This window comes from Ovis canadensis, chromosome 1, assembly GCF_042477335.2.
Source record: "Ovis canadensis isolate MfBH-ARS-UI-01 breed Bighorn chromosome 1, ARS-UI_OviCan_v2, whole genome shotgun sequence".
NCBI classification, from domain to species: Eukaryota; Metazoa; Chordata; class Mammalia; order Artiodactyla; family Bovidae; genus Ovis; species Ovis canadensis.
In genome coordinates this window covers 275747727-275756584 of record NC_091245.1, presented here as the reverse complement: position 1 = coordinate 275756584, position 8858 = coordinate 275747727, and the positions used below count along the sequence as shown (strand labels likewise).

Sequence of the window (8858 nt, the reverse complement as noted above, 5' to 3'; positions counted from 1 at the left end):
ATTCAGGGTCACCCAAGATGGAGGGGTCATAGTGGAGAATTCTGACAAAATGTGATCTGCTGGAGGAGGGAAACGCAAATCACTCCAGTATTCTTGCTGCGAGAACCCCATGAACAGTACACAAAGATGAAAAGATAGGACACTGAAGAAGAATTCCCCAGGTCAGAAGGTGCCCAACCTGCTACTGTGGAAGAGGGGAGGACAATTACTAATAGCTCCAGGAAAAATGAAGCCGCTGGGTCAAACAGCAAATGACGCTCAGTTGTGGAGGTGTCTGGTGGTGAAATTTAAGTCTGATGCTCTAAAGAACAACATTGCATAGGAACCTGGAATGTTAGGCCCATGAATCAGGGTAAGCTGGACATGGTCAAGTCGGATATGGCAAGAGTGGACATTGGCATCTTAGGAATCAGTGAACTAAAATGCCCTTTTGTACTGTTGATGGGGTCATGCAGCAACCAGAGGACTGAAATGGAAGAGTGTGGGCGAATTTAACTCAGATGACCATTATGTCTGCTGCTGTGGGCAAGGATCCCTCAGGATAAATGGAGTAGCACTCACAGTCAACAGCAGAGTCCAGAATGCAGTGCTTCGGTTCAGTCTCAAAAAGACAGAATGATCCTGGTTCGTTTCCAGAGTAAGCCATTCAACATCACAGTAATGCAAATCTATGCCCCAACCACTGATGCTGAAGAAGCTGAAGTTGACCAATTCTATGAAGATCTACAAAACCTTCTATGCTGCTCCTAAGTCAGTTCAGTCATGTCCGACTCTGTGTGACCCCATAGACGGCAGCCCACGAGGCTCCCCGGTCCCTGGGATTCTCCAGGCAAGAATACTGAAGTGGGTGGCCATTTCCTTCTCCAATGCATGAAAGTGAAAAGTGAAAGTGAAGTCACTCAGTTGTGTCCAACCCTCAGCGACCCCATGGACTGCAGCCTACAATGCTCCTCCATCCATGGGATTTTCCAGGCAAGAGTACTGGAGTGGGGTGCCATTGCCTTCTCCAAAACCTTCTATAATTAACACCAAAAATATGTCCTTTTCATCATAGAGGATTGGAATGCAAAAGTAGAAAGTCAAGAGGTACCTGGAGTAACAGGCAAATTTGGCCTTGGAGTACAAAATGAAGGAGGGAAAAGGCTAACAGAATTTTGCTAAGACAAATTACGCCTTGTTATTTTTATTGAAGCATAATTGACTTACAATATTTTATTGGCTTCAGGTATGTACAACATAGTGCTTCAAGCACTTTTTATACATTACAGAGTGGCCAGCACAGCAAGTGTAGTCATGATGTGTCACCGCGAAAGACAGTGCGCAGCTATTGACTATGTCCCCCCAACTCTACACTTCATACCTGTGAGTCATTTATTTTGTAATGGGAAGTCTTAACCTCCCTCACCGACTCCTCTCATCCCCCTACACACCCCTCTCTGGCAACCACCTGTTTGTTTTCTGTATCTACGAGTCTATTTCTGTTTTGTTACGTTTGTTCGTTTGTTCGATTCCACACATGAGTGAAATCATGTTGTAATTTTGTTTCTCCATCTGATTTGGTTCACTTAGCTTAATACCAGCTGTTATGGTCCATCCATGTTGTCACGTATGGCAAGATTTCATTCTGTTTATGGCGAATATTCCGTTCTGTGTGTGTGTACACATCTCTCTCTATGTGCGTGTGCGTGTGCGTGTGCACGCGTGCACGCAATGTGTTAGTCACTCAGTCGTGTCTTACTCTTTGTGACACCATGGACCCTAGCCCACCAGGTTCGTCTGTCCATGATGCTTCCCTGTTGAGAATACTGCAGTGGGTTGCCATTTCCTACTCCAGGGAACCTTCCCAACCCAGGAATTGAATCCTTGTTTCTTGCACCTCCTGCATGGGCAGGCAGATGCTTCACCTCTGTGCCACCTGGGAAGCCTGTATATATATATAGTCCCCTCTGTCCGTGCATATATGTATAAGTGTGAAAATGAAAGTGTTAGTCACTCGGTCATGTCCAACTCTTTGTGACCTCATGGACTGCCTGCCAGGCTCTTCTGTCCATGGAAGTCTCTAGGCAAGAATACTAGAGTGGGTAGCCATTCTCTTTTCCAGGGGATCTTCCTGACCCAGTGATTGAACCTGGGTTTCCTGTATTGCAGGCAGATTCTTTACCATCTGAGCCACCAGGGAAGCATACACACACACACACACACACACACACACACACACATGCCATCTTTTTTATTCGTTCATCTATTGAGGAGCACTTGGGTTGCTTTCATTTCATAGCTGTTGTAAGTAATGCTGCCACAAACACAAGTGTGCACATATCTTTCGTATGCGCATTTTGTTCTCTTTGGGTAAATACCAAGTTGCTGGACCATCTGGTTCTATTTTTAGTTTTTGAGGAACTGCTGTACTGTTCCCACAGTAGCTGCGCCGTTCACATTCTCACCAACAGTGCATGAGGCTCCCCCGTTCTCCACGTCTTTACCGGTGCCTGTTCTTGTTTTTATGATAACCAATCTGACAGGTATGAAATGATGTTTTATTGTGGCTTTGCTTTCCCTGGTGATTAGTGATGTCGAGCATCTTTTCACGTGGCTTTCGACATACGCCCATCTGTACATCTTTGGAAAAACATTCAGGTCCTCTGCCCACTTTGTAGTCAGTGGTTTTTTCAGTGCTGAGTCGTATGCGTTCTTTCCATGCTTGTTGGATATACGGTGTGCGGTATATTCTCCCATTCAGTAGGCTGGCTGCCTTTCATCTCTGTCGATAGTTTCCATCACCATGCAAAAGCTTTTCCGTTTCCTGCCAGCTGCAAGGTGCTTGCATATCAGTTCCATCCGTTGCTGTTGTTGTTGCTCCACTCTCCTCTTCATTCCTTAGACATATTCTTGTCCCAAGATGTGGAGGGATCGCTCTGTGCCCTAAATTTAACATTTAGAAAGGATGTTCAGTGGCACCTGCTAGCTCAAATGTAGTGAATGACCTTGTTTCTGGTGACACTGGCAAGGAGATAAACCATAAAAAAGACTATCACATCCTCAGAGCCTTTCAGAAAATCCTCATTTCTTCACAGCCGGGCACATTGCACCCCATTAGCTCCCCTACTCTGTGCTTTATCCTGTGTGGAATTGAGTTAGGAGAGTGAGAATATCCTGTAATTTTCCTTCTGAATTATCTGCCCGAGGGCTCCCTTGGATGATCTGTGGGCCTTTTTGTCTTTCATCTCTGTGTTATTTTATTTTTTAGAAAAACTTATTACTCTAATGCTTCTCAAAAAATGATGGTTGTTCAATTTAAAATGATTGTATAAACTGATGCCCTAATTGCTCAGTCTATTTAAACATGCTTGGAAGTTGTGGGGCATGTTAGAAAGATTTCTTAAGCCATCAATTTTATCAACCTGAGCTCTACATAAAGCAATATTATAACACTTGGGCTATTTGTGCCGAATCCCACTAGGAACTATCCAATTGTTTTGTGTCCCAAAATATAAGACTTAATTTACATCCCCTTTTAAAGTCTAAAAATGGAGCATTACAGGGAAAATGCAACTTGTGTGCCTCATTTTAAATTTCATTTTTCTTTATAAAAAACCTAGCATTTGTTCCTTTGAAACAATAGCTCTTAAAATAGCTCATAGTTATTGATCCAGGTGCTATTCAAAGATCTTCTCACGTATAGATTCATTTAATCCTTACAACAACTCAAAGAGACAACTGATATTTTTTTCAGATGATGAAACTGAGGCACAGAGAAGAAAATAATTTTCTCAGGGTCTGGAATCCCCATTCACAATGAGATTTTAATTCAAAAGTCAAAAATAGGAAAATAAGATAGTCAAGAAGTTTTCAGCTCCTCTTGCGTATTAGTTAGTTTTATCTATACAAGAGAAGGAAATGGCAACCCACTGCAGTATTCTTGCCTGGAGAATCCCACAGACAAAGGAGCCTGGTAGGCTACAGTCCGTGGGGTCGCAAAGAGTCGGACCCGACTGAGCGACTAACACACACGCACACATACAAGAATACTGTGAGAAAGATTTATGAACTGGCTCTGTTTCTCTTTCTGTATATTGCTCTTAAAAAAAATCCTAAGAATTGGCTGTCATGGAGACAAAGCCATTAGCTGCGGAAGATGAAAATATTAACAGGAAGGCCGAAGGGATGTGGGGGGAGTAATTTAAAAATGGTACAATTTAGAATTCAGAAAAGTTGCAGGAGGACAGTCACTTTCCTTTTTTTCTGAAGGATGTGCTGGGTTGTCCAGACAGACACCCAGAGGCCATCAGATGACCTGCTGTTGAGGCCTTGTTGGGCTGCTGGTTTTGACTAGATCATTACCACCAGGATCAGAAGCCAAGGAAAGGAATTAGGCAGTGAGGCTTTGAACTCTGGCTTTGCCCTTGTGTAATCTGGACATGTGATTTGTCACTGGCGCTTCAGTTTGGTCACATGTGAAATGGGGATAAACTCACAGATTTGCTGTGAGAGCTACCAGAGGTAGTGCTTACCGGGACCACTGACACTTTCTGTGTACACAAAATGCAGGCCACTGTTACTGCTGTCTCCCCAAGGGCATCATTAGTGCGCCTTTGCCCTGTAACCACCTGTGAAAGTGGAAAGCTTCCATCTATTTATAGCACCTGTGAAGTCCCAGCCACCATGCTATATGCTTCTCATGCTTTGTCATCATTACTCCCCACTCCTCAAGGTGTGTTCACGGGACCAGCAACCCATCAGCAACTCACGGGACCAGCAACCCATCAGCAACTCATGGGACCAGCAACCCATCAGCAACTCACGGGACCAGCAACCCATCAGCAACTCACGGGACCAGCAACCCATCAGCAACTCACGGGACCAGCAACCCAGCAACTCATGGGACCAGCAACCCATCAGCAACTCACGGGACCAGCAACCCAGCAACTCATGGGACCAGCAACCCATCAGCAACTCACGGGACCAGCAACCCATCAGCAACTCACGGGACCAGCAACCCAGCAACTCATGGGACCAGCAACCCATCAGCAACTCACGGGACCAGCAACCCAGCAACTCATGGGACCAGCAACCCATCAGCAACTCACGGGACCAGCAACCCATCAGCAACTCACGGGACCAGCAACCCATCAGTCTCACCCAGGCTTGTGACAAACGCCAAATCTTAACCTTTCTCCCTGACCCAGTCCCCCAGGCTCCGCATCGTTAATGAGATCCCCACGTGGTTCCCATGAGTGGTAAAGTCTGAGGGGTCTTGGGCTGATCCTCATACTAATCCTGCAAGTTAATTATGATAAAACATTTTCCAGAGGAAGTGAGGAAGGTCAGAGCTGAACTGACTTGTTCTAAACGACGCAGTCTTGAATCTGCACTCTGGAGGTCTGATTCCCTGGTTCCTCTCTGTCTCTCAACACCCCAAATCCAAGGTCGACGCCCAGCGTTTGCTGGGAAGTCCAGGAAGAGCCAGTAGCTTCATGGCGTTCCTGGCAGGACCATGCCTCCTGCCTGGAGCTGGAACGAGACTCCAGATGGTTTCTAACTCTCCCTCCCTGGGGTCCTGTCAGCCCTTCCTTGGCCCATGGCTACCCCTGCTTCTCAGCACTTGCTTCCATCCCCTCCCCTCCCATCTGCCTGAGCCAAGAGCCTCCTCCAGCTCAGCCCCAGGGAAGAGCGCTGTCCTGTGGCCTCTGGGAACTCAGCCCAAAAGCAGTCAAGTATTGATTTGAACCCTGTGGGTTTCTTGAGCTCAGGGCCCACAGAGTGTTCTTTAATGCTGGGTGCTGAGGTTTGAAGGTTGCCTGTTTCCTTCTATTTAAAAAAAAAAGAGAATGTTTATGCAAATCCCTGTGCTTTATCCTTCCCCGCCCCTCCCCCATGCACTCTGTCTTTCAGTTCAGTTCTGTTCAGCCGGGTCAGTCGTGTCCAACTCTTTGTGACCCCATGGACGCCAGGCCTCCCTGTCCATCACCAACTCCTGGAGTTTACCCGTCTTTAGTACCCAGCTAAGGTCCCCTGGAGAAGGAAATGGCAACCCACTCCAGTGCCCTCGCCTGGAAAATTCTATCGACTGAGGAGGCCTGGCGTGCTACAGTCCATGGGGTCGCAAAGAGTCGGACACAACTGAGCGACTTCACTTCGCTGCACTTCAGTCTCATCAGATCACAACTGGACACTCAGAGGGAAAGCGTCATGAGAGGCGCTGATTCAAACCGCAGTGCAGCTCCGAGCTGTCAGCACGCCACGTGGCTTGCCTTTCAGGTGCCCCGTTGGTGAGGTTTCCTCCTCTGGCACTGATGGGCGTCTGCAGCGGGGATCGTGAGGCCGGGCTCCTCTTCTCACGCTGCAGTTCCCTCCTGCAAGATCTCTCTGCTTGAGCCTTCTTCAGAATCATCTTGTCTACCGTATCAGCGACTGTGCTGGCAAGCCCAAAGTCAAAGTAATAAGATGTTAATGAGCAACAGCTAGATGCGGCTGAGTCTAAGTGAATCAGTGTTCCCCATAGACCTCTGCTGCGTCTTTGTGTACTTCTTCCCACAATCTGATCTTTGCAAGAATAGTGAAAAATTGTAAGCGTTATCATCAAAGTATTCTTCCTCAGAGTTAAAAAATAAAATAAAATAAACATTCTGTAGTGATTCCAATTCAGTTGAATTTGGTTTTTCTCCAGCTGGCAGAACAGCAGATGGAAGAGCTGAGCTGCTCTGAGCAGAAAGTTCACACCGTGTTCCAAACAAGGCAGATACGGAGGACACTAATGAAGGACCAGGCTGTGTTGAGACAGGAAGAAACCTCAGCAGCATTGACCCCTACCCTAAATTCTGTTGTTGAGGAAATAGGCCAAAGGCTTGTCCGAGGCCACCCAGCCAATTCTGGCAAACCAAGGACTAGGACCTGAGCTCCTGGCACCTAGTTCCATTGGTGCTGCCTAGAAGTTTTCCTGTGAATCTTTCCTTTATATTAATACAAACTTGAGGGTATGCTTGAATTTATTTGAAGTCTTTCATACTACCTCTAAAAGTCCCATCAATTTTGCATTTTATAAGACACTTCAACCATGTTCCCCACAATTTAAGCATAATATTCACCAGGTTAGCCTTTCCCCACAACTCCTGGAGGAAAGTCCATGCTCCCAGTGTTACCCCAGTCTTCTCATATCTCCTGGATCACTGCTGTGGATCCTGGTTTCAGAAGCCTTCCAGACGACCTCATGTGATTTCCAGTAAAGCTGTTAATGTGCCACTGTTGTCTCTAGTGGTGATTTATTACATCTACGCTAGTTTGATCGATACTCAGATCTGATGACCATGTGGAATGGATCTTGGGTGTTGGGTGTTGGCAGCTCTGCACTCACTGCTCATCTCAGCTTCCCTCCATCTGGCTGGGTTGTTGCAGGGTTTCAGATGTGCTGCCTGTTGGACTGTGTCTTCTCCAATCTCTGGGGGTGGAGGGTGCTGAGAAGAATCATGAAAAACCACTGCTTATCTCTGGGCATCTGTGCATGCTGTTTCTTCCCACCATAATGCTTCTTTGCCAGTTAAGGGTCCTGCTGATTCTCCCAAAAGTGCCAGATGTCACTGTCCTCATCAGGTTCCCTTTATTCATCTGCTTTGAAAGGCATCTCCGGTTCCTGTGTTACAAACACGTGTTATGGGGTCTCTTTCTTTCTTGAAAATTGTTTGTCGATCCTTCCACTTAGGTTTTAAGCTCTCTGAAGGTGTGGCTCTGTCATTTTTGTGTCTTCAAATGGTTTGTTATGTCTTTCATCTAGTAGCCGTTTCATCAGTCTTGGTTGACTCGAACGTCTAAGTCAGGAAAAAGCCTCATTTCAGATGGCTTTTAGCATGGAAGACTTAGGAATGTTCTCACGTCTGTTTTATGTTATATTAGCATTAACAAAAGTTCCACTCTTGATATTTCTTTCCCCACAAGCGTTTTTCCTTCAGGGAAGCTCAGTGTGAAGGATCACGCTGGGGACACACAGCAGTCCTAACAGAAAGAGTGAATGCTTTGTAAGGAGTGTGTGTTCCAGAATGTTCTTTCCCAAAGTAAGCCCTGCCCGTCTCGCTCCCTGAGGATAGGCACGACATCTTTGTATGCTGAGCACCTTGCCACCAGAGGAAGGGCCGAGTCTGCTTGGCCCCAGCCAAAGGGATGCAAGGGGCAGGGCTGACTCCCAGGGAGTACTGTCCTACATGCTTAAAAAAAATAATTTATTTTATATATTTATTTGGCTGTGCTGGGCCTTAGTTGCAGCATGCGGTCTTCTCTTGTGGAGCACAGGCTCAGTAGCTGTGGTACACGGGCCTAGCTGCCCCACATGGGAATGTTGAACCTGTGTCCCCTGCCCTGGAAGGCAAATTCTCAACCGGGGAAGTCCCTGTCCTACATGCTTTGACAGGGTGGAAAACCACATGGCCATGACTGAGCTTAGCTATCTAGCTCTTTGCAAACCACACCTCAATTCCTGAGAGAGATAATATGAAAGTGTTCCTAATTATTACAAGGGGGAAACCCTGCAAAGAGCCTGCATCAGCCAGAGCGTGCCTGCCCCAGTCTCAGGGGCTCAACACCAGAAAGTGTTATTTCTCCATCTGTCCCCGGTGACGCGGGTTCCTTGGGGGTGTGGGTGAAAGGAAGGGTACTTTGCTGCATCAGGACCCAGGCTCCTTCTATCAGTGACTCCATCATGCCCTAGGGCCTCAAGGCCTTTTCTGAATCCTCCACAACTGGCTGGCAAAGGAGGTGGTGGCGTTTCCATACCCTGGAAATGGCATTCACTGCTTCCACCTCCGTGCTGTCGGCTAGACCCTGGTCATATGGTCCAAGTGACTGCAGGGAAGGATGGAAATGTAGTCTGG

General features: G+C 46.8%; 1 long non-coding RNA gene across 1 annotated transcript; it reads left to right on the top strand.

Moving 5' to 3' along the window:
• Nucleotides 1-2421: 2421 nt before the first annotated feature.
• LOC138430134 (uncharacterized) lies at nt 2422-7239 on the top strand. Its single transcript, XR_011253096.1, has 2 exons — nt 2422-2522; nt 4712-7239. It is a non-coding gene; the product is annotated as an uncharacterized lncRNA (long non-coding RNA).
• Nucleotides 7240-8858: the final 1619 nt, after the last annotated feature.